Consider the following 22,982-nt stretch of genomic DNA (forward strand, 5'->3'; position numbering starts at 1 on the left):
GAAAGGTTGCTCATTTCTCTGGTCAGGAATGATGTCTCCTCTGCAGCGGAAGGTTGGATTCAGAAGGATGACTCCAGGTGGTCAGTTGCTTGCTTTCCTCCAATGTTTTTCTTTCTCTCTCTCTCTTCTCTAGTATGTTGGCCAACACACACCTTCTAGCTCTCGCGGTCTGTCCTTGCCTTTCCTCGTGTTGTCTCCTTTCGTAAGACACAGGCAGCCGTGTAACGTGTGTATCCCCACAGGCTATGTCTCGGGAGCCATGGAGAAGTAGGAGGGGACGAAAATCATGCACGGCTGTGACTGTCGATGTTATCTCAGTCTCTGTTTGTCGAGTGGGGCTGAGGTAGATGGGATTGGAGAAGGAGGCCAGGAGGAGGGCAAGATTTGAAGCACCAATAGAGGTTTGTGTAGTGATGACTCATGCTTGGCTTTTGCAGCTGCGCTTCCAGAGGAATTTTCCAGGAGCCCTATCTCAAGAAGAAACTGGGAGAAGTGGACATGAGCAGACTGGACATCCCTGTAAGCAGACATGAACATCCTTGTCAGCAGACATGAACAGTCCTCAACTTTCTGGCTCCCGCATAACTGGCTGTGAGTAAGCGGTCAGTGCTTTGAATTCGTCATCTGTGCTCGCTGTAGTATTCTTCACAGGCTGTGTGCTTTCTCATTGGGTATGGGATTCTGTGAGATTACGGCTGGGGAGGGGCCAGAGTCTTCTGTGTAGAGTGATTAATTTGGGTGCCGTTGCAAGGGGTGCGTTCTAGTTGTAATGCTAAAGGCGTAATGGGGGGGGGAGAGTTTGGGGCAGAGCGCTGCCGTGTAGGAGAGGCGAAAAGAAAAGCTTACGCGACCCTGCCCACTGAGGTGGTAACTTCATTGTTTTTCCTCCTTGTGCCGGATTTAGTACCCTGGGAAAAGAAATCAAACGTCAGCGTTTACTCCCCTTGTCGGATGGAAAGCGAGCAAGAGCAGTGAGCCTGCGAGCATTGTTGACGCAAGTCAGGAGCCGTCCAGTTGGCAGTGGAGCAGTCGCTACCGTCAGTGAGATAAGTGTGTGGTTTGGTGAGGGTTCTGCGTAGGGCCCCAATGGCTCCAGGTAGGGACGCCCCGTTAGCTGGGGCTGGGTTTGTAAGAAATGGTTCCTAAGCAGCTGTGGTTACGAGAGAGATAAGGTCCCCATTTTCAGGGACTGCTCATTTCTCTGCCCAGATGCGGTGTGTCCTCGGAAGCAGAAGGTTGCATCCAGGAGGATGAATCCAGGTGGTGAGTTGCTTGCCTTCCTTCCATTTTTTTCTCTCTGTCTCTTTCTCTCTCTCCTCTAGTGTGTTGGCCAACTTTCTCACTCTCTTTCCTCTCCTCTCCTCCTCGTGCCGTCTCCCTTCGTAGGACCACGGGCATCCGTGCTAGGTGTGCATCCTAGCCAGGTCTCGGGAGCCACGGAGAAGTAGGAGGGGACGAAAATCATGCAGGGCTGTGACTGTTGGTGTTAACTTGGTCTCTGTTCATCGAGTGGGGCTGATGTAGATGGGATTGGAGAGGGAGGCCAGGATGAGGGCAAGATTTGAAGCGACATATAGAGCTTTAAGTAGTGATGCCTCATACTTGGCTTTTGCAGCTGCATTTCCAGAGGAATTTTCCAAGAGCCCTAGCCCGAGGAGTAAGTGGCAGAAGTGGACATGAGCAGACTGGACATCCTTGTAAGCAGATATGAACAGTTCTCAGCTTTCTGACTCCCGCATAACTGGCTGTGAGTAAGCGGTCAGTGCTTTGAATTGCTCATCTGTGCTCGCTATAGTATTCTTCACAGGCCATGTGCTTCCTTGTTGGGTATGGGGCTCTGTGAGATTACAGCTGGGGAGGGGCCAGAGTCTACTGAGCACAGTGATTATTTCGGGTGCTTTTTGGTTATAATGCTAAAGGTGTAATGGGGAGGGTTGAGGGCGGAGCCACGTCGTGTGGGAGAGGTGAAAAGGAGAGCCTATGAGATGTTGACTACTGAGATGGTAACTTTTTTCCCCCCCTCCGTTCCTTCCCCCGTGGGTTTGTAAGAAATGGTTCCTGCCCAGCTGTGTTTAGGAGAGAGACAAGGTCCCCTTTTTCAGGGGCTGCTCATTTCTCTGGCCAGGAGCGGTGTCTCTTCCGCAGCAGAAGGTTGCATCCAGGAGGATGACTCCAGGTGGTGAGTTGCTTGCCTTCCTCCCATGTTTTTCTCTCTCTTTCTCTCTTCTCTAGTACGTTGGCCAACACACACCCTCTCTCTCTGTCTGTCCTTGCCTTTCCTTGTGCTGTCTCCCTTCAGAAGACACGGGCAGGCGTGCTAGGTGTGCATCTGCAGAGGCCAGGTCTCAGGAGCCATGGAGAAGTAGGAGCGTACGAAAACCATGCAGGGCTGTAACTGTCAGTATTACCTTGGTCTCTGTTCATCGAGTGGGGCTGATGTAGATGGGACTGGAGAGGGAGGCAGGGATGAGGGCAAGACTCGACGCCCCAATAGAGCTCTGTGTAGTGATAGTTCTTGCTTGGCTTTATTAGTTTGCGGAGGAATCGTCCAGGAGCCCTAGCCGGACAAGAATATGGCAGAAGTGGACCTGAGCAGTCTGGACATCCTTCTAAGGAGACATGAATAGTCCTCATGTTTCTGCCTTCTGCATCGCTGGCTGTGAGTAAGAGGTCAGTGCTTTGAATTCCTCATCTGTAGTCGCTGTAGTTTTCTTCACAGGCCGTGTGCTTCCTCGTTGGGTATGAGGCTCTGGGATTAAGGCTGGGGAAGGGACGAGAGTCTCCTGAAGAAAGTGAATATTTTGGGTGCCTTCTAGTTGCAGTTGTAACGTAGTAATGGGAGATGGGTTGAGGGTGGGGCCGTGGGATATGGGAGATGTGAAAAGAAGATACTACGCGACATTGCAGACTGAGATGCTAATTTTTTTGGCTTCCTCCCCCCCCCCCCCTCTCTTTAGGTTTAGAACCAAGGAAAACGAAGTCACCCGTCAGAGTCTATTGCCCTCGTGATGGAAAGCCAGCGAGAGCGTTGAGACTCTGAGCATTGTTGATGCCACGCAAAAGCCATCCATCTGGGAGCCGAGGAGATGCCGCTGTCAGTGAGATAAGTGTCTTGTTTCATGAGGGCTCTGCTCACGCCCAACCTGAGTCCAGGTAGGGAAGCCCACTAAGTTAGGGCTGGGTTTGTATGAAAAGGTTCCTGACTAGCTGTGGTTACAAGGGGGAAAAGGTCCCTACTTTCAGAGCTTGCTCATTTCTCTGGTCAGGAACAGTGTCTCCTCCGCAGCGGAAGGTTGGATTCAGGAGGATGACTCCAGGTGGTGAGCTGCTTGCTTTCCTCCCATTTTTTTTTTTCTCTCTCTCTCTGTCTCTCTCCTCTTGTGTGTTGGCCAACTTTCTCACTCTTTCCTCTCCTGTCCTCGTGCCGTCTCCCTTCGTAGGAGACGGGCAGGCTTGCTCGGTGTTCATCCCCGCAGGCCAGGTCTCGGGAGCCATGGAAAAGTAGGAGGGGACGAAAATCATGCAGGGCTGTGACTGTTGGTGTTAACTTGGTCTCTGTTCATCGAGTGGGGCTGATGTAGATGGGATTGGAGAGGGAGGCCAGGATGAGGGCAAGATTTGAAGCGACATATAGAGCTTTAAGTAGTGATGCCTCATACTTGGCTTTTGCAGCTGCACTTCCAGAGGAATTTTCCAAGAGCCCTAGCCCGAGGAGTAAGTGGCAGAAGTGGACATGAGCAGACTGGACATCGTTGTAAGCAGATATGAACAGTTCTCAGCTTTCTGACTCCCGCATAACTGGCTGTGAGTAAGCGGTCAGTGCTTTGAATTGCTCATCTGTGCTCGCTATAGTATTCTTCACAGGCCATGTGCTTCCTTGTTGGGTATGGGGCTCTGTGAGATTACAGCTGGGGAGGGGCCAGAGTCTACTGTGCAGAGTGATTATTTCGGGTGCTGTTGGAAGGGGTGCTTTTTGGTTATAATGCTAAAGGTGTAATGGGGAGGGTTGAGGGCAGAGCCACGTCGTGTGGGAGAGGTGAAAAGGAGAGCCTATGAGATGTTGACTACTGAGATGGTAACTTTTTTCCCCCCCTCCGTTCCTTCCCCCGTGGGTTTGTAAGAAATGGTTCCTACCCAGCTGTGTTTAGGAGAGAGACAAGGTCCCCTTTTTCAGGGGCTGCTCATTTCTCTGGCCAGGAGCGGTGTCTCTTCCGCAGCAGAAGGTTGCATCCAGGAGGATGACTCCAGGTGGTGAGTTGCTTGCCTTCCTCCCATGTTTTTCTCTCTCTTTCTCTCTTCTCTAGTACGTTGGCCAACACACACCCTCTCTCTCTGTCTGTCCTTGCCTTTCCTTGTGCTGTCTCCCTTCAGAAGACACGGGCAGGCGTGCTAGGTGTGCATCTGCAGAGGCCAGGTCTCGGGAGCCATGGAGAAGTAGGAGCGTACGAAAACCATGCAGGGCTGTAACTGTCAGTATTACCTTGGTCTCTGTTCATCGAGTGGGGCTGATGTAGATGGGACTGGAGAGGGAGGCAGGGATGAGGGCAAGACTCGACGCCCCAATAGAGCTCTGTGTAGTGATAGTTCTTGCTTGGCTTTATTAGTTTGCGGAGGAATCGTCCAGGAGCCCTAGCCGGACAAGAATATGGCAGAAGTGGACCTGAGCAGTCTGGACATCCTTCTAAGGAGACATGAATAGTCCTCGTGTTTCTGCCTTCTGCATCGCTGGCTGTGAGTAAGAGGTCAGTGCTTTGAATTCCTCATCTGTAGTCGCCGTAGTTTTCTTCACAGGCCGTGTGCTTCCTCGTTGGGTATGAGGCTCTGAGACTAAGGCTGGGGAAGGGACAAGAGTCTCCTGAAGAAAGTGAATATTTTGGGTGCCATTACAATGGGTGCCTTCTAGTTGCAGTTGTAACGTAGTAATGGGAGATGGGTTGAGGGTGGGGCCGTGGGATATGGGAGATGTGAAAAGAAGATACTACGGGACATTGCAGACGGAGATGCTAATTTTTTTTTTTCTTCCCCCCCCCCCCCCGTTTAGGTTTAGAACCAAGGAAAACGAAGTCACCCGTCAGTCTACTGCCCTCATGATGGAAAGCGAGCGAGAGCGTTGAGACTCTGAGCATTGTTGATGCCACGCAAAAGCCATCCATCTGGGAGCCGAGGAGATGCTGCTGTCAGTGAGATAAGTGTCTTGTTTCATGAGGGCTCTGCTCATGCCCAACCTGAGTCCAGGTAGGGAAGCCCACTAAGTTGGGGCTGGGTTTGTATGAAAAGGTTCCTGACTAACTGTGGTTACGAGGGGGAAAAGGTCCCTATTTTGAAAGGTTGCTCATTTCTCTGGTCAGGAATGATGTCTCCTCTGCAGCGGAAGGTTGGATTCAGAAGGATGACTCCAGGTGGTCAGTTGCTTGCTTTCCTCCAATGTTTTTCTTTCTCTCTCTCTCTTCTCTAGTATGTTGGCCAACACACACCTTCTAGCTCTCGCGGTCTGTCCTTGCCTTTCCTCGTGTTGTCTCCTTTCGTAAGACACAGGCAGCCGTGTAACGTGTGTATCCCCACAGGCTATGTCTCGGGAGCCATGGAGAAGTAGGAGGGGACGAAAATCATGCACGGCTGTGACTGTCGATGTTATCTCAGTCTCTGTTTGTCGAGTGGGGCTGAGGTAGATGGGATTGGAGAAGGAGGCCAGGAGGAGGGCAAGATTTGAAGCACCAATAGAGGTTTGTGTAGTGATGACTCATGCTTGGCTTTTGCAGCTGCGCTTCCAGAGGAATTTTCCAGGAGCCCTATCTCAAGAAGAAACTGGGAGAAGTGGACATGAGCAGACTGGACATCCCTGTAAGCAGACATGAACATCCTTGTCAGCAGACATGAACAGTCCTCAACTTTCTGGCTCCCGCATAACTGGCTGTGAGTAAGCGGTCAGTGCTTTGAATTCGTCATCTGTGCTCGCTGTAGTATTCTTCACAGGCTGTGTGCTTTCTCATTGGGTATGGGATTCTGTGAGATTACGGCTGGGGAGGGGCCAGAGTCTTCTGTGTAGAGTGATTAATTTGGGTGCCGTTGCAAGGGGTGCGTTCTAGTTGTAATGCTAAAGGCGTAATGGGGGGGGGAGAGTTTGGGGCAGAGCGCTGCCGTGTAGGAGAGGCGAAAAGAAAAGCTTACGCGACCCTGCCCACTGAGGTGGTAACTTCATTGTTTTTCCTCCTTGTGCCGGATTTAGTACCCTGGGAAAAGAAATCAAACGTCAGCGTTTACTCCCCTTGTCGGATGGAAAGCGAGCAAGAGCAGTGAGCCTGCGAGCATTGTTGACGCAAGTCAGGAGCCGTCCAGTTGGCAGTGGAGCAGTCGCTACCGTCAGTGAGATAAGTGTGTGGTTTGGTGAGGGTTCTGCGTAGGGCCCCAATGGCTCCAGGTAGGGACGCCCCGTTAGCTGGGGCTGGGTTTGTAAGAAATGGTTCCTAAGCAGCTGTGGTTACGAGAGAGATAAGGTCCCCATTTTCAGGGACTGCTCATTTCTCTGCCCAGATGCGGTGTATCCTCGGAAGCAGAAGGTTGCATCCAGGAGGATGAATCCAGGTGGTGAGTTGCTTGCCTTCCTTCCATTTTTTTCTCTCTGTCTCTTTCTCTCTCTCCTCTAGTGTGTTGGCCAACTTTCTCACTCTCTTTCCTCTCCTCTCCTCCTCGTGCCGTCTCCCTTCGTAGGACCACGGGCATCCGTGCTAGGTGTGCATCCTAGCCAGGTCTCGGGAGCCACGGAGAAGTAGGAGGGGACGAAAATCATGCAGGGCTGTGACTGTTGGTGTTAACTTGGTCTCTGTTCATCGAGTGGGGCTGATGTAGATGGGATTGGAGAGGGAGGCCAGGATGAGGGCAAGATTTGAAGCGACATATAGAGCTTTAAGTAGTGATGCCTCATACTTGGCTTTTGCAGCTGCATTTCCAGAGGAATTTTCCAAGAGCCCTAGCCCGAGGAGTAAGTGGCAGAAGTGGACATGAGCAGACTGGACATCCTTGTAAGCAGATATGAACAGTTCTCAGCTTTCTGACTCCCGCATAACTGGCTGTGAGTAAGCGGTCAGTGCTTTGAATTGCTCATCTGTGCTCGCTATAGTATTCTTCACAGGCCATGTGCTTCCTTGTTGGGTATGGGGCTCTGTGAGATTACAGCTGGGGAGGGGCCAGAGTCTACTGAGCACAGTGATTATTTCGGGTGCTTTTTGGTTATAATGCTAAAGGTGTAATGGGGAGGGTTGAGGGCGGAGCCACGTCGTGTGGGAGAGGTGAAAAGGAGAGCCTATGAGATGTTGACTACTGAGATGGTAACTTTTTTCCCCCCCTCCGTTCCTTCCCCCGTGGGTTTGTAAGAAATGGTTCCTGCCCAGCTGTGTTTAGGAGAGAGACAAGGTCCCCTTTTTCAGGGGCTGCTCATTTCTCTGGCCAGGAGCGGTGTCTCTTCCGCAGCAGAAGGTTGCATCCAGGAGGATGACTCCAGGTGGTGAGTTGCTTGCCTTCCTCCCATGTTTTTCTCTCTCTTTCTCTCTTCTCTAGTACGTTGGCCAACACACACCCTCTCTCTCTGTCTGTCCTTGCCTTTCCTTGTGCTGTCTCCCTTCAGAAGACACGGGCAGGCGTGCTAGGTGTGCATCTGCAGAGGCCAGGTCTCAGGAGCCATGGAGAAGTAGGAGCGTACGAAAACCATGCAGGGCTGTAACTGTCAGTATTACCTTGGTCTCTGTTCATCGAGTGGGGCTGATGTAGATGGGACTGGAGAGGGAGGCAGGGATGAGGGCAAGACTCGACGCCCCAATAGAGCTCTGTGTAGTGATAGTTCTTGCTTGGCTTTATTAGTTTGCGGAGGAATCGTCCAGGAGCCCTAGCCGGACAAGAATATGGCAGAAGTGGACCTGAGCAGTCTGGACATCCTTCTAAGGAGACATGAATAGTCCTCATGTTTCTGCCTTCTGCATCGCTGGCTGTGAGTAAGAGGTCAGTGCTTTGAATTCCTCATCTGTAGTCGCTGTAGTTTTCTTCACAGGCCGTGTGCTTCCTCGTTGGGTATGAGGCTCTGGGATTAAGGCTGGGGAAGGGACGAGAGTCTCCTGAAGAAAGTGAATATTTTGGGTGCCTTCTAGTTGCAGTTGTAACGTAGTAATGGGAGATGGGTTGAGGGTGGGGCCGTGGGATATGGGAGATGTGAAAAGAAGATACTACGCGACATTGCAGACTGAGATGCTAATTTTTTTGGCTTCCTCTCCCCCCCCCCCTCTTTAGGTTTAGAACCAAGGAAAACGAAGTCACCCGTCAGAGTCTACTGCCCTCGTGATGGAAAGCCAGCGCGAGCGTTGAGACTCTGAGCATTGTTGATGCCACGCAAAAGCCATCCATCTGGGAGCCGAGGAGATGCCGCTGTCAGTGAGATAAGTGTCTTGTTTCATGAGGGCTCTGCTCACGCCCAACCTGAGTCCAGGTAGGGAAGCCCACTAAGTTAGGGCTGGGTTTGTATGAAAAGGTTCCTGACTAGCTGTGGTTACAAGGGGGAAAAGGTCCCTACTTTCAGAGCTTGCTCATTTCTCTGGTCAGGAACAGTGTCTCCTCCGCAGCGGAAGGTTGGATTCAGGAGGATGACTCCAGGTGGTGAGCTGCTTGCTTTCCTCCCATTTTTTTTTTTTTTCTCTCTCTCTCTCCTCTTGTGTGTTGGCCAACTTTCTCACTCTTTCCTCTCCTGTCCTCGTGCCGTCTCCCTTCGTAGGAGACGGGCAGGCTTGCTCGGTGTTCATCCCCGCAGGCCAGGTCTCGGGAGCCATGGAAAAGTAGGAGGGGACGAAAATCATGCAGGGCTGTGACTGTTGGTGTTAACTTGGTCTCTGTTCATCGAGTGGGGCTGATGTAGATGGGATTGGAGAGGGAGGCCAGGATGAGGGCAAGATTTGAAGCGACATATAGAGCTTTAAGTAGTGATGCCTCATACTTGGCTTTTGCAGCTGCACTTCCAGAGGAATTTTCCAAGAGCCCTAGCCCGAGGAGTAAGTGGCAGAAGTGGACATGAGCAGACTGGACATCCTTGTAAGCAGATATGAACAGTTCTCAGCTTTCTGACTCCCGCATAACTGGCTGTGAGTAAGCGGTCAGTGCTTTGAATTGCTCATCTGTGCTCGCTATAGTATTCTTCACAGGCCATGTGCTTCCTTGTTGGGTATGGGGCTCTGTGAGATTACAGCTGGGGAGGGGCCAGAGTCTACTGTGCAGAGTGATTATTTCGGGTGCTGTTGGAAGGGGTGCTTTTTGGTTATAATGCTAAAGGTGTAATGGGGAGGGTTGAGGGCGGAGCCACGTCGTGTGGGAGAGGTGAAAAGGAGAGCCTATGAGATGTTGACTACTGAGATGGTAACTTTTTTCCCCCCCTCCGTTTCTTCCCCCGTGGGTTTGTAAGAAATGGTTCCTGCCCAGCTGTGTTTAGGAGAGAGACAAGGTCCCCTTTTTCAGGGGCTGCTCATTTCTCTGGCCAGGAGCGGTGTCTCTTCCGCAGCAGAAGGTTGCATCCAGGAGGATGACTCCAGGTGGTGAGTTGCTTGCCTTCCTCCCATGTTTTTCTCTCTCTTTCTCTCTTCTCTAGTACGTTGGCCAACACACACCCTCTCTCTCTGTCTGTCCTTGCCTTTCCTTGTGCTGTCTCCCTTCAGAAGACACGGGCAGGCGTGCTAGGTGTGCATCTGCAGAGGCCAGGTCTCGGGAGCCATGGAGAAGTAGGAGCGTACGAAAACCATGCAGGGCTGTAACTGTCAGTATTACCTTGGTCTCTGTTCATCGAGTGGGGCTGATGTAGATGGGACTGGAGAGGGAGGCAGGGATGAGGGCAAGACTCGACGCCCCAATAGAGCTCTGTGTAGTGATAGTTCTTGCTTGGCTTTATTAGTTTGCGGAGGAATCGTCCAGGAGCCCTAGCCGGACAAGAATATGGCAGAAGTGGACCTGAGCAGTCTGGACATCCTTCTAAGGAGACATGAATAGTCCTCATGTTTCTGCCTTCTGCATCGCTGGCTGTGAGTAAGAGGTCAGTGCTTTGAATTCCTCATCTGTAGTCGCTGTAGTTTTCTTCACAGGCCGTGTGCTTCCTCGTTGGGTATGAGGCTCTGGGATTAAGGCTGGGGAAGGGACGAGAGTCTCCTGAAGAAAGTGAATATTTTGGGTGCCATTACAATGGGTGCCTTCTAGTTGCAGTTGTAACGTAGTAATGGGAGATGGGTTGAGGGTGGGGCCGTGGGATATGGGAGATGTGAAAAGAAGATACTACGGGACATTGCAGACGGAGATGCTAATTTTTTTTTTCTCCCCCCCCACCCCCCTCCCTTTAGGTTTAGAACCAAGGAAAACGAAGTCACCCGTCAGAGTCTACTGCCCTCATGATGGAAAGCGAGCGAGAGCGTTGAGACTCTGAGCATTGTTGATGCCACGCAAAAGCCATCCATCTGGGAGCCGAGGAGATGCCGCTGTCAGTGAGATAAGTGTCTTTTTCATGAGGGCTCTGCTCATGCCCAACCTGAGTCCAGGTAGGGAAGCCCACTAAGTTGGGGCTGGGTTTGTATGAAAAGGTTCCTGACTAACTGTGGTTACGAGGGGGAAAAGGTCCCTATTTTGAAAGGTTGCTCATTTCTCTGGTCAGGAATGGTGTCTCCTCTGCAGCGGAAGGTTGGATTCAGAAGGATGACTCCAGGTGGTCAGTTGCTTGCTTTCCTCCAATGTTTTTCTTTCTCTCTCTCTCTTCTCTAGTATGTTGGCCAACACACACCTTCTAGCTCTCGCGGTCTGTCCTTGCCTTTCCTCGTGTTGTCTCCTTTCGTAAGACACAGGCAGCCGTGTAACGTGTGTATCCCCACAGGCTATGTCTCGGGAGCCATGGAGAAGTAGGAGGGGACGAAAATCATGCACGGCTGTGACTGTCGATGTTATCTCAGTCTCTGTTTGTCGAGTGGGGCTGAGGTAGATGGGATTGGAGAAGGAGGCCAGGAGGAGGGCAAGATTTGAAGCACCAATAGAGGTTTGTGTAGTGATGACTCATGCTTGGCTTTTGCAGCTGCGCTTCCAGAGGAATTTTCCAGGAGCCCTATCTCAAGAAGAAACTGGGAGAAGTGGACATGAGCAGACTGGATATCCCTGTAAGCAGACATGAACATCCTTGTCAGCAGACATGAACAGTCCTCAACTTTCTGGCTCCCGCATAACTGGCTGTGAGTAAGCGGTCAGTGCTTTGAATTCGTCATCTGTGCTCGCTGTAGTATTCTTCACAGGCTGTGTGCTTTCTCATTGGGTATGGGATTCTGTGAGATTACGGCTGGGGAGGGGCCAGAGTCTTCTGTGTAGAGTGAATAATTTGGGTGCCGTTGCAAGGGTGCGTTCTAGTTGTAATGCTAAAGGCGTAATGGGGGGGGGAGAGTTTGGGGCAGAGCGCTGCCGTGTAGGAGAGGCGAAAAGAAAAGCTTACGCGACCCTGCCCACTGAGGTGGTAACTTCATTGTTTTTCCTCCTTGTGCCGGATTTAGTACCCTGGGAAAAGAAATCAAACGTCAGCGTTTACTCCCCTTGTCGGATGGAAAGCGAGCAAGAGCAGTGAGCCTGCGAGCATTGTTGACGCAAGTCAGGAGCCGTCCAGTTGGCAGTGGAGCAGTCGCTACCGTCAGTGAGATAAGTGTGTGGTTTGGTGAGGGTTCTGCGTAGGGCCCCAATGGCTCCAGGTAGGGACGCCCCGTTAGCTGGGGCTGGGTTTGTAAGAAATGGTTCCTAAGCAGCTGTGGTTACGAGAGAGATAAGGTCCCCATTTTCAGGGACTGCTCATTTCTCTGCCCAGATGCGGTGTGTCCTCGGAAGCAGAAGGTTGCATCCAGGAGGATGAATCCAGGTGGTGAGTTGCTTGCCTTCCTTCCATTTTTTTCTCTCTGTCTCTTTCTCTCTCTCCTCTAGTGTGTTGGCCAACTTTCTCACTCTCTTTCCTCTCCTCTCCTCCTCGTGCCGTCTCCCTTCGTAGGACCACGGGCATCCGTGCTAGGTGTGCATCCTAGCCAGGTCTCGGGAGCCACGGAGAAGTAGGAGCGAACGAAAACCATGCGGGGCAGTGGGCACTAAAGTGGAGCTGTGACTGTCTGTGTTTACTCAGTCTCTGTTCATCGAGTGGGGCTGATGTAGATGGGACTGGAGAGGGAGGCAGGGATGAGGGCAAGACTCGACGCCTCAATAGAGCTCTGTGTAGTGATAGTTCTTGCTTGGCTTTATTAGTTTGCGGAGGAATCGTCCAGGAGCCCTAGCCGGACAAGAATATGGCAGAAGTGGACCTGAGCAGTCTGGACATCCTTCTAAGGAGACATGAATAGTCCTCATGTTTCTGCCTTCTGCATCGCTGGCTGTGAAGCTCTGAGATTAAGGCTGGGGAAGGGACGAGAGTCTCCTGAAGAAAGTGAATATTTTGGGTGCCATTACAATGGGTGCCTTCTAGTTGCAGTTGTAACGTAGTAATGGGAGATGGGTTGAGGGCAGAGACGTGGGATAGGGGAGATGTGAAATGAAGAGACTACGCGACATTGCAGACGGAGATGCTAATTTTTTTATCCCTCTCCCTGCCAGGTTTAGTATCAAGGAAAAAAAAGTCACGCGTCAGAGTCTACTGCCCTCATGTGATGGAAAGCTACCGGGAGCGTCGAAACTCTGAGCATTGTCGATGCCACGCAAAAGCCGTCCATCTGGGAGCCGAGGAGACGCCGCTGTCAGTGAGAGAAGTGTCTGGTTTGGTGAGGGCTCTGCTCACGCGCAACCTGAGTCCAGGTAGGGAAGCCCAGTACAGTAGGGCTGGGTTTGTATGAAAAGGTTCCTGACTAGCTGTGGTCACGAGGGAGAAAAGGTCCCTACTTTGAGAGGTTGCTCATTTCTCTGGTCAGGAATGGTGTCTCCTCCGCATCAGAAGGTTGCATCCAGGAGGGTGACTCCAGGTGGTGAGTTGCTTGCTTTCCTCCCATGTTTTTATTTCTCTTTGTCTGTCTCTCTCTCTCTCTCGTACGTTGGCCAACACACAGCCTCTATCTCTCCCTCTCTGTCTGTCCTTGCCTTTCCCTGTACTGTCTCCCTTTGTAGGACACAGGCAGGCGTGCTAGGTTTGCATCCCCACAGGCCAGTTCTTGCGAGCCATGGAGAAGTAGGAGGGGAGGAAAATCATGCAGGGCTGTGACTGTCGGTGTTATCTTGGTCTCTGTTCGTCAAGTGGGGCCGAGGTAGATGGGATTGGAGAGGGAGGCCAGGATGAGGGCAAGATTTGAAGCACCAATAGAGGTTTGTGTAGTGATGGCTCATGCTTGGCTTTTGCAGCTGCGCTTCCAGAGGAATTTTCCAGGAGCCCTAGTCCGAAGAGAAAGTGGCAGAACTGGACATGAGCAGACTGGACACCCTTGTCAGCAGACATGAACAGACCTCGGCTTTCTGACTCCCGCAAAACTGGCTGTGAGTAAGCGGTCAGTGCTTTGCATTCGTCATCTGTGCTCGCTGTAGTATTCTTCACAGGCCGTGTGCTTCCTCGTTGGGTATGGGGCTCTGTGAGATTACAGCTGGGGAGGGGCCAGAGTCTGCTGTGCAGAGTGATTATTTCGGGTGCCGTTGCAAGGGGTGCGTTCTAGTTGTAATGCTAAAGGCCTAATGGGGGAGAGGGTTTGGGGCGGAGCGCCGCCTTGTGGGAGAGGCGAAAAGAATAGCCTATGCGACACTGCCCACTGAGGTGGTAACTTCATCGTTTTTCCTCCTTGTGCTGGGTTTAGTATCAGGAAAAGAAATCGAACGTCAGCGTTTACTCCCCTCGTCGGATGGAAAGCGAGCGAGAACAGTGAGCCCGCAAGCATTGTTGATGCAAGTCAGGAGCCGTCCAGTTGGCAGTGGAGCAGTCGCTATTGTCAGTGAGATAAGTGTCTGGTTTGGTGAGGGCTCTGCGTAGGGCCCCCTTGGTCCAGGTAGGGACGCCCCGTTAGCTGGGGCTGGGTTTGTAAGAAATGGTTCCTGACGAGCTGTGGTTACGAGAGAGACAAGGTCCCCATTTTCAGGGACTGCGCATTTCTCTGGCCAGATACAGTGTGTCCTCAGGAGCTGAAGGTTGCATCCAGGAGGATGACTCCAGGTGGTGAGTTGCTTGCCTTCCTCCCATGTCTTTCTATCTGTCTCTCTCTCGTCTCTAGTACGTTGGCCAACACACACCCTCTATCTCTCTGTCTGTCCTTGCCTTTCCTTGTTCTGCCTCCCTTCGTAGGACACAGGCAGGTGTGCTAGGTGTGCATCCCCAGAGGCCAGGTCTCGGGAGCCATGGAGAAGTTGGAGTGGACAAAAAGCATGTGGGGCAGTGGGCGCTAAAGTGGAGCTGTGACTGTCTGTGTTTACTCAGTCTCTGTTCATCCAGTGGGGCTGATGTAGATGGGACTGGAGAGGGAGGCAGGGATGAGGGCACGATTCAACGCACCAATAGAGCTCTGTGTAGTGATAGTTCTTGCTTGGCTTTATTAGTTTGTGGCTGAATCGTCCAGGAGCCCTAGCCGGACAAGAATATGGCAGAAGTGGACCTGAGCAGCCTGGACATCCTTCTAAGGAGACATGAATAGTCCTCATGTTTCTGCCTTTTGCATCGCTGGCTGTGAGTAAGAGGTCAGTGCTTTGAATTCCTCATCTGTGCTCGCTGTAGTTTTCTTCACAGGCCGTGTGCTTCCTAGTTAGTTACGAGGCTCTGGGATTAAGGCTGGGGAAGGGACAAGAGTTTCCTGAGTAAAGTGAGTTACAATGGGTGCCTTCTAGTTGCAGTTGTAATGTAGTAATAGGAGATGGGTTGAGGGCGGAGCCGTGGGATATGGGAGATGTGAAATGAAGAAACTATGCGACATTGCAGACAGAGATGCTAATTTTTTTGTTTTTCCCCCCTCTGCTTGGTTTAGTACCAAGGAAAACGAAGTCACGCGTCAGTCTACTGTCCTCATGTGATGGAAAGCGAGCCAGAGCGTTGAGACTCTGAGCATTGTTGATGCCATGCAAAAGCCGTCCATCTGGGAGCCTAGCAGACGCTGCTGATAGTGAGAAGTGTCTGGTTTGGTGAGGGCTCTGCTCAGACTCCACCTGAGTCCAGGTTGGGAAGCCTAGTACAGTAGGGCGGGGTTTGTATGAATGGTTCCTGACTAACTGTGGTTACGAGGGAGAAAAGGTCCCTATTTTCAGAGGTTGCTCATTTCTCTGGTCAGGAACTGTCTCCTCTGCAGCAGAAGGTTACCTCCAGGAGAATAACTCCAGGTGCTTCTCTCTCTCTCTCTTTTTCTCTCTCTCTCTCTCTCTCTTCTCTAGTATGTTGGCCAACACACTCTCTCTCCTCTCCTCTCCTCTCCTCATGCCCATTTGTAGAACACTGGTTGGTGTACAGCCCAGGTCTCGGGATCCATGGAGAAGTAGGAGCGGAAGAAAATCATGCAGGGCAGTGGGCGCTAAAGTCGAGGACTGCCCTGTCACCATTTGCTACACCCACAATTTCCCATTCCTGGGTCTATGGGAAAGGAGTTGTGACAAATGGGTTGGATTTTGTCAGAGTTTCAGCCAGTGTTCCCTTCAATTTTTCCCACTCATGTGTGGAAGGAATTTCGTTATGTGCACCAATATGGAGGTGATGTGTCACACATTACCTCCACATTGGTACACGTAACAAAATTCATGTGGCGGGTGTGGGGCCAAGGCGTTCGGAGTGTGGGACAGGGCTCAGGGCTGCGGCAGAGCGTTGAGGTGCGGGGGGGGTGAGGGCTCCATCTGGGGGTGTGGTCTCAGGGCTGGGGATGAGGGGTTTGAGGTCCAGAGTGCCTTGGAACTACAGGAAGTGTGGGGAGAAGACTCCCTGCAGCTCTCTCTCCCCGCAGCAGCACCTGGGCTGGGGGGAGAGGCATGTCTCCACGCCACAGCCCTGAGTCTCTGCACAGTGCTTAATATGCTGCTGCGCAGCTTAGAGGTAACTTAGGTTTCAACTTGTGTGAAATCACTATTTTAATACATTTTTTTCTAAATTAGCAAAATCTTGTTTTACTTGTGTGTAAATTTTAAAAAGAGGTTTCACAGGAGCAACGGGTGTCCACCCCTCCCTTGGTCTAGAGGTAGCCATTCCGGCCAACGAGCAATTCAAGAACCAGTGAAGTCATGTGATCATAAAAATAGACTTGATTATGTTTTGTTTTTTAATAATGTATTAAATATGGTAAATGAGAGTCACTATAAAACCCTAGGAAGTGTTAGAAGAAGATATGAAGGTTTCTTGAAAAGTAAAGAATTAAAATGTATGAAACTCCATTTCCTGGAGGTAATGGGAAAGGGTGGCCAGTTCAGGGAATCGGAACAGCTGAGCAGACCAATTTGTGAACATCTCTGTGCACATGTCACTTGTATGTAAACACCTGAATGAAGACTGAGAGTATTTAAAGAGCAGGGTGTATGGGGGGGAGAGGGAAGGTGTCTGAAACTCACTACATCATTTCAGAGAGGGAAGAGCAGCCTTGTCTAGACCTTCCCTGCCCCCCCCCCCACACACACCTTCCTTTTGCCCCTGTTACTGTACATGGTCAGCTTGCTCCAGCATCCTCAACTGCAAAGTAACCGATTCTGCTGGGGAGTGTTTTATAACACTACAACAGCTGGGGGGGGCTCTTGCTGTGGCTCAGGTATGATGTTCCAGGCTGTAATCCTGACCAGTGTGGGGCTATGTCACCTGACCTGCAACAGGGGGGTGCCTCACCGTGCATCTCTGTTATAGCTCTGACTTGGGTAGCTCACAAACAGCCTGTCAGCGTGATGCTCCCCCCCCAAGTGTCTGTGTATGGCTACGACTCTGATCCCAGAGCTTGTCAGCACTCACCAGTCACACTTTGGCTTCCATCAGACCTGGGCTACCACATGCAGGGTGACCCCAACACACTCCCTGTCCTGAATTTTACCCCAAAAACGTGTTGTGCACTGTCCATCCCTCTCCTGGACAGGCCAGATAGATTAGGTCTGTTGTACCTCTAGGAGGTCAATATACAAAAATCTGCCACCTTGTGGATAATTCCATTTACAGTTCACAACACTGGATTAGTTTTGGTTCAAGAATAAAACAAGTTTATTTAACTACATAGAGAGGTTTTATGTGAACAAAAGTAATAAGGCATTAAAGAAGAAATGGTTACAAGAAAAAATAAAGATAAAATGCTTTCTAAACTTAACAAACTAGGCTTGTGAAGTCCCTTCCCACAGCTTCCAGTAATATTGCTGCCCAAACCCTCAGGCCAGAATCTGCTTCCAGGGTCCAGCAGCTGTTTCTCTGATCATCTTAGGTGAAAGGGAGATGAGGAGGGAGAGAGAACTTGGGTGTTTTTGCCCTTCCCTTTTATAGTTCGGTCACCATTTGAAAAACATTTTCCTGAGTGTTCACCTTAGGTTAAGTTTTTTCTTGCTGAGAGCATGGAGTTTGGTGGAAGAAGGAGGCTTTGTGCTGTTTCTGTTCATCCGTGTATACTGCTTCTTTCTTCCCCCTCTTATCCTCTGTGGAATCTGTTTACAGCTGAAATGCAAATTGAGGCAAACGCACATCCCTTTCTTTAGGACAGGTGTGCTTGATCACTTCCACCTAATCAGGCTATGTGAATTGGAACTTGTGCTTTTAATACCCTATAGGTGGAATTTCATAACTTTACACAGACTGTTGCTACCGCCATTTCACCAAAATAGTATTGATCACTGAGTTTCAAATGCTACCTCACAAGGCATATTTTGTCCAAAGATTGTTACAATAGTGTGTAGGGTGTGAATACAGGGGTGCATTTGGCCACAGTGGTTTGGGAATTATCCATTTGTGAAGGGCTCGTTAACCTTACCCTTCCTTGGAAATTGCCAGACAATGAAGGGAAGTGGAGAATTCTTGCTCCAATCCTGAATTGCTGGAAATCCCAGGCTCGCTGGAGCTGGTTTGATTTCCCAGTGGAGTCAGTTTTTCTCCCTGGTGGATTATGATTTTCCCCATTGTAGTTAGTTGCAATTTGTCTACTTCCCCACAGACCTTCACTAGCTTCTCTAGGCATTATCTCATTGCTTCAAATTAAAACTGCTGCCCTTTGGGTCTGTATGTTCTGGGGTATTTGCTGTCATGAGTGACTGTGCTGATTTGGGCAGGTGCTGGGCAAGGTGGGGGTTGTAAGTTTCTGATGAAGAATGCTGTGTGTTAAATAAAATTACCCTGTGACAAACAGTGGCATTTGGCTCTTTTCTTAAAGTGTGAAATAGCAACCACGGGTCACTGCCTAAATGGGGGGGAGGGGGATGGATGGACACACATGGCACTGTCCCACCTGTGACACCTCAGCACTTCGAGTCCCCAAATCCTTGTACCTGCCATCACTCATTAACAGTGCCTCCCTCCACTCCTTACAGCAATCCAAGCTGTAGAAAGTTGATGTGCTGAGAATACGGTGTAGCACATGGAGAGCCTGCAACAGAGCAAGACCCTGGGAAAAGACTCCCTGGCACTCTGTAGTCTCCCATGGGTTGGGGAGGATCCATCTCGGGGGAGGGTTGGTCTGCCCCAGAGGGAGGGTCCACACCTCCTATCAGGATCAGTGGGATGCACTCTCTTGCCCCCCGTGGTCTCGTATGAGTCATATAGGATCTGTCTGACCCAGGGATGATCCATGCCATGCTGAGGAGAGTTCATGCTGCCTGCCAGTCTCAAGGTGTCACTCCTCCTCCTCTTCATGGGGACTTTGGGGAGATTCTTGTTGATGTAACAGGATCACAGAGCACGAGTGGTTGGTTGAGTATCTTTGGGACTATGGGATCTGGGCCCGAGAGGTGTGAACTCAGTCATGGCTCCTGGCTTAAGAGAAAAGAGGCTGAGACTAGAGATGCACTGTCACCCTACAGCTCCACTACTGCAGCACCCAAAAGCCTCACTCAGGTCCGGGCCTCATTGTGTTGGGTGCTGCATGGAAAATCCGTGAGAAACAGAGATGTCTGGAGCTGGATAGATGAGCGTCTCTGGCATACAGAGGAGGGATGGAGAGGTGTGTGTGGCACATGGAGGACAGATGGTGATGCTGCAGGCTGACAGGGTTGTGGGTTTGGCTGGTGGCTGATTGCCATAGCAGCTCCTGGCTCCCCATTTGCTGTGCTGTTTTTGATGCTGACCCATCTCTTGCAGCCACCGCCAAGCCTGGCCACAGAGCAGCGCTACAGCAGGTCCATGGACCAGCTGCACACTGTGCTCCTTAGCTGCTCAGGAACGGACAAGCACTTGGGTTCCTGGCTGCTGCCCCTCTCCTGCACCCAGAGTAGCCTGCTCATCACAGAGACCAAGACCAGCCCCCAGCTGCCCTGGCAGCCACTGTCCCTAATGTGGAGAGCCTGATGTCGGGTGGGGGGAAACATCCCAGTATCTCCTCTGTAGTGTCAGGACGTACTGTTACAAATTGCTCCCTGTCCCAATTTTCTACCAGTTGCAGTTACTGACATCTACATAGCACGTTTTTGCTGTCCTCATGCAATTCACCAGCCCTGGGTCTAGGAGGAGCGATTTGTGGCAGATGGGGTATGCATTGTCACAGTGTGCTACTTCTGGCAAATCTCTGTTTGAAATTGGGACACATGAAATGAGTTTTTTAACAATACATTTTTCTAAGTTAGAAAACATTTGTTTTATTGAGATCCAAATTTAATATGGAGATTTCATGGGGTAGGAAACTGTGACAGGGCAGACACTATCCATCACAAATTGCTACTTCTGCCGCAGGGCTGAAACAATCAAGGAAATCAGGCAGCATTCAAGTGTTATGGGCATAAATAATAGCCTGACATTAAAAAACAAAACAAAAAAACATGAGTATTAAAACCTGTAATTTACTATTTCACAATAAAAAGATAGGTGATGTTATAATAATAATGAAACTAATGTTTTCGAAAAGTTAATAAAAGGAATTAAAATACATTTACAGGAAATTGATACAGAATGGTCAATTCAAGCAATTAGAAGAGCAAAAAAGACAAACCCTGAGCCCTCACCTGCTAACCCTAATCCCAAACCCTAACTCCTGTTCCCTAGTACTCTAACTCAACTCCTCCCCCTAACCTTTGACCCTATCCCACACCACAACCCAACCCTAAATCCTGACCCCTCCCTTCACCCTAGGCAACCCAACCCTGACCCCTGCACCCTAACCCTTCAACTAACCCTGATCATCACCCTATTATATCATAACCCCCACCCTGACCATAACCCTAACCCTTTAACTCTAACCCACCTTTGAACCCAAACTCTTACCTAATCTAATCCCTAAAGCTAATCCTAACCCTCGCATTAAACACAACCCTCTAACCCTCAACCCTGCCTCCCAGAACCTACCCCACTCCTCCCCTCCCCTAATCTTACTCTCCCCTGGGCTGCCTAAAGGATTCAGGGTGTCTGGGGAAAAGCAATTTCGGGGGTCCCTTCCATAAAAAAAAATTGCAATACTATATTCTCGTGGGGGCCCCTACAAGGCCTGGGGCAAATTGCCCCACTTGCCTCCCCTGGGGGGCCCTGACTCTCCCTCTCAACTCCTAGCCATTTCCAAACCTAATCCACACCCTAAACCTAGGTTTCAGAGTAACAGCCGTGTTAGTCTGTATCCGCAAAAAGAAGAACAGGAGTACTTGTGGCACCTTAGAGACTAACAAATTTATTAGAGCATAAGCTTTCGTGGACTACAGCCCACTTCTTCGGATGCATGGGTCTCCCATGGAGCAGCAGTGACACCTGGTGGCTAGTCAGGGAAATGCAGAGAGTATGTCTCCCTTGAAGGAACAGTGACACCCAGTGGTCAATCAGGGTAATGCACAGAGTATATTTCCCTTGGCATAGCAGTGACACCTGGTGGCCAGTTGGAGTAATGAACAGAAGGTCTTTCTTTTGGAGCAGCAGTGACACCTGGTGGCCAGTCAGGGAAATGCACAGAGCGTATCGCCCATGAAGCAGCAGTGACACCCGGTGGCCAGTCAGGGTAATGCACAGAGCATGTTTCCCTTGGTACAGCAGTGACACCTGATGGTCAGTTACGTTTGTGACGTTGTGCAGTCTATATGGTTTTATAAAAACATGATAATAAGTGAATATAATGTAACTGGGATAGTTTTAGAAAAATATGGTAAAAAGTGAATATAACGTAACTGGGATATGCTTCATGCAAAAGGTCTCTTGTAAGGTATCATTACAAAGCTTATAATCTACTGAGTGTGATCATCCAATTTGTATAAATGTACCACTCTTGTATCTAAAACTAGAAATATAAAATATAACTCTGAGGGCCTACTGTAATTATGTAAAGTGTGGGACATTAATGATGGTTTGGAATCTTGATGACTCCCATTGCCTGCAGATGACTGTGTTTACGTGTGAGTCTTCCTGTATATGTGTGTGCTGGCAAGTGAGTAATGAAGTCTTGCAGTGATATGTGATCATGTCACCTGAACTGAAATCCATCTTTAACCTGGTGCTTTTCCAGTGAGGGGGGTGGAAACCCAGAGGGACAAAGGGTTCCCGCCTTATGCAAAAGATATATAAAGGGGTGAAAGAGAACAAAGTGGAGAGAGGAGCCATCATGAAGAATCCCCTAGCTATCATCTCAGCTGCAACAAGAGCTGTACCAGGGGAAAGAATTGTGCCCAGGCCTGGAAGGTGTCCAGTCTGAGAAAAAAATTACTGAAGCATCTTTGAGGGTGAGATTATCTGTATTCAGTTTGATTAGGCATAGATTTGCGCATTTTATTTTATTTTGCTTGGTGATTTACTTTGTTCTGTCTGTTACTACTTGGAACCACTTAAATCCTATTTTCTGTATTTAATAAAATCACTTTTTATTTAGTAATTTACTCAGAGTATGTATTAATACCTGGGGGAGCAAACAACTGTGCATATCTCTCTATCAGTGTTATAGAGGGCGAACAATTTCTGGGTTTGCCCTGCATAAGCTTTATGCAGGGTAAAACAGATTTATTTGGGTTTAGACCCCATTGGGAGTTGGGCATCTGAGTGCTAGAGACAAGCACACTTCTGTGAGCAGTTTTCAGGTAAACTTGCAACTTTGGGACAAGTGATTCAGACCCTGGGTCTGTGCTGCAGCAGACGGGAGTGTCAGGCTCAGCAAGACAGGGTGGTGGAGTCCTGAGCTGGCAGGGAAAATAGGAGCAGAGGTAGTCTTTTGCACATCAGGTGGCCAGGGCCGGATTTAGCTTGCTGCAAGCCCCGCCCCCAGGAATCGAGCCGCGCTCCGGCCGGGGTTGCCGGGCTTGGGTCTGACCCGGAGCCGCGCCGCGGGGGGGACTGGGGGACCCGAGCCGAGCCGCGCCGCAGGGGGTACGGGGGGACCCGAGCCGTGCCGCGGGGGCCGGGCCAGACCCGGGCCGCGCCGCGGGGGCCGGGCCAGACCCGGGCCGCGCTGCGGGGGCCGAGCCGAGCCGGAGCCGCGCCGCGCCGCGGGGGCCGGGCTGGAGCCAAGCCAGGCCAGAGCCGCTGGGGCCTGCGGGAACAGGCCGCGCCTCCCCAGAGCCCTTCTCGCGCCCCCACCACCCTAGCTTACCTTGTGCTGCAGGCCCCTGCCCGCCCCTGCTTCTTTTCAGACTTCCCGCAGGGGAGGGGGCGGAGCATTCAGGGGAGGGGAGGAGGGGGAAGTGAGCTGGGGGCAGGGTGGACAGCTGCAGCGTGGGGCCCTCTTGGCGCGGGGCCCAATTCAGCCGAATCGGCTGAATCGGCCTAAAGCCGGCCCTGCAGGTGGCAGCTCCCAAGGGGGTTTCTGTGATCCAACCCTTCACAACGTTAATGCACAGAGTGTATCGCCCATGAAGCAGCAGTGACACCCGGTAGCTAGTCAGGGAAATGCAGAGTGTGTCTTCCTTGGAGGAACAGTGACACTCAGTGACCAACCAGGGTAATGCACAGA

At 50.7% G+C, this 22,982-nt stretch overlaps 2 long non-coding RNA genes across 47 annotated transcripts; both read left to right on the forward strand.

The window, feature by feature from the left end:
• The first annotated feature begins 1 nt into the window (after position 1).
• On the forward strand, positions 2 to 3,742 carry LOC128827715 (uncharacterized). Of its 8 annotated transcripts, none has more exons than XR_008443087.1 (5): positions 2 to 591; positions 905 to 1,747; positions 2,050 to 2,397; positions 2,533 to 2,670; positions 2,958 to 3,742. It is a non-coding gene; the product is annotated as an uncharacterized LOC128827715 (long non-coding RNA). The 8 variants fall into 8 exon arrangements; XR_008443089.1 differs by having other exon boundaries at positions 2,050 to 2,179; positions 2,300 to 2,670; XR_008443091.1 differs by having other exon boundaries at positions 2,050 to 2,179; positions 2,303 to 2,670.
• A 14-nt stretch (positions 3,743 to 3,756) lies between these two features.
• Positions 3,757 to 18,268, forward strand: LOC128827713 (uncharacterized). Of its 39 annotated transcripts, none has more exons than XR_008443064.1 (12): positions 3,765 to 4,742; positions 5,042 to 5,913; positions 6,227 to 7,069; positions 7,372 to 7,992; positions 8,278 to 9,119; positions 9,437 to 10,057; positions 10,359 to 11,231; positions 11,544 to 12,816; positions 12,930 to 12,983; positions 13,123 to 13,485; positions 13,797 to 14,667; positions 14,952 to 18,268. It is a non-coding gene; the product is annotated as an uncharacterized LOC128827713 (long non-coding RNA). The 39 variants fall into 39 exon arrangements; XR_008443077.1 differs by having other exon boundaries at positions 13,354 to 13,485; XR_008443071.1 differs by having other exon boundaries at positions 11,544 to 11,735; positions 11,849 to 11,902; positions 12,274 to 13,485.
• The last annotated feature ends 4,714 nt before the right edge of the window (positions 18,269 to 22,982 follow it).

The sequence above is a fragment of the Malaclemys terrapin genome, chromosome 22 (genome assembly GCF_027887155.1).
Source record: "Malaclemys terrapin pileata isolate rMalTer1 chromosome 22, rMalTer1.hap1, whole genome shotgun sequence".
NCBI classification, from domain to species: domain Eukaryota; kingdom Metazoa; phylum Chordata; order Testudines; family Emydidae; genus Malaclemys; species Malaclemys terrapin.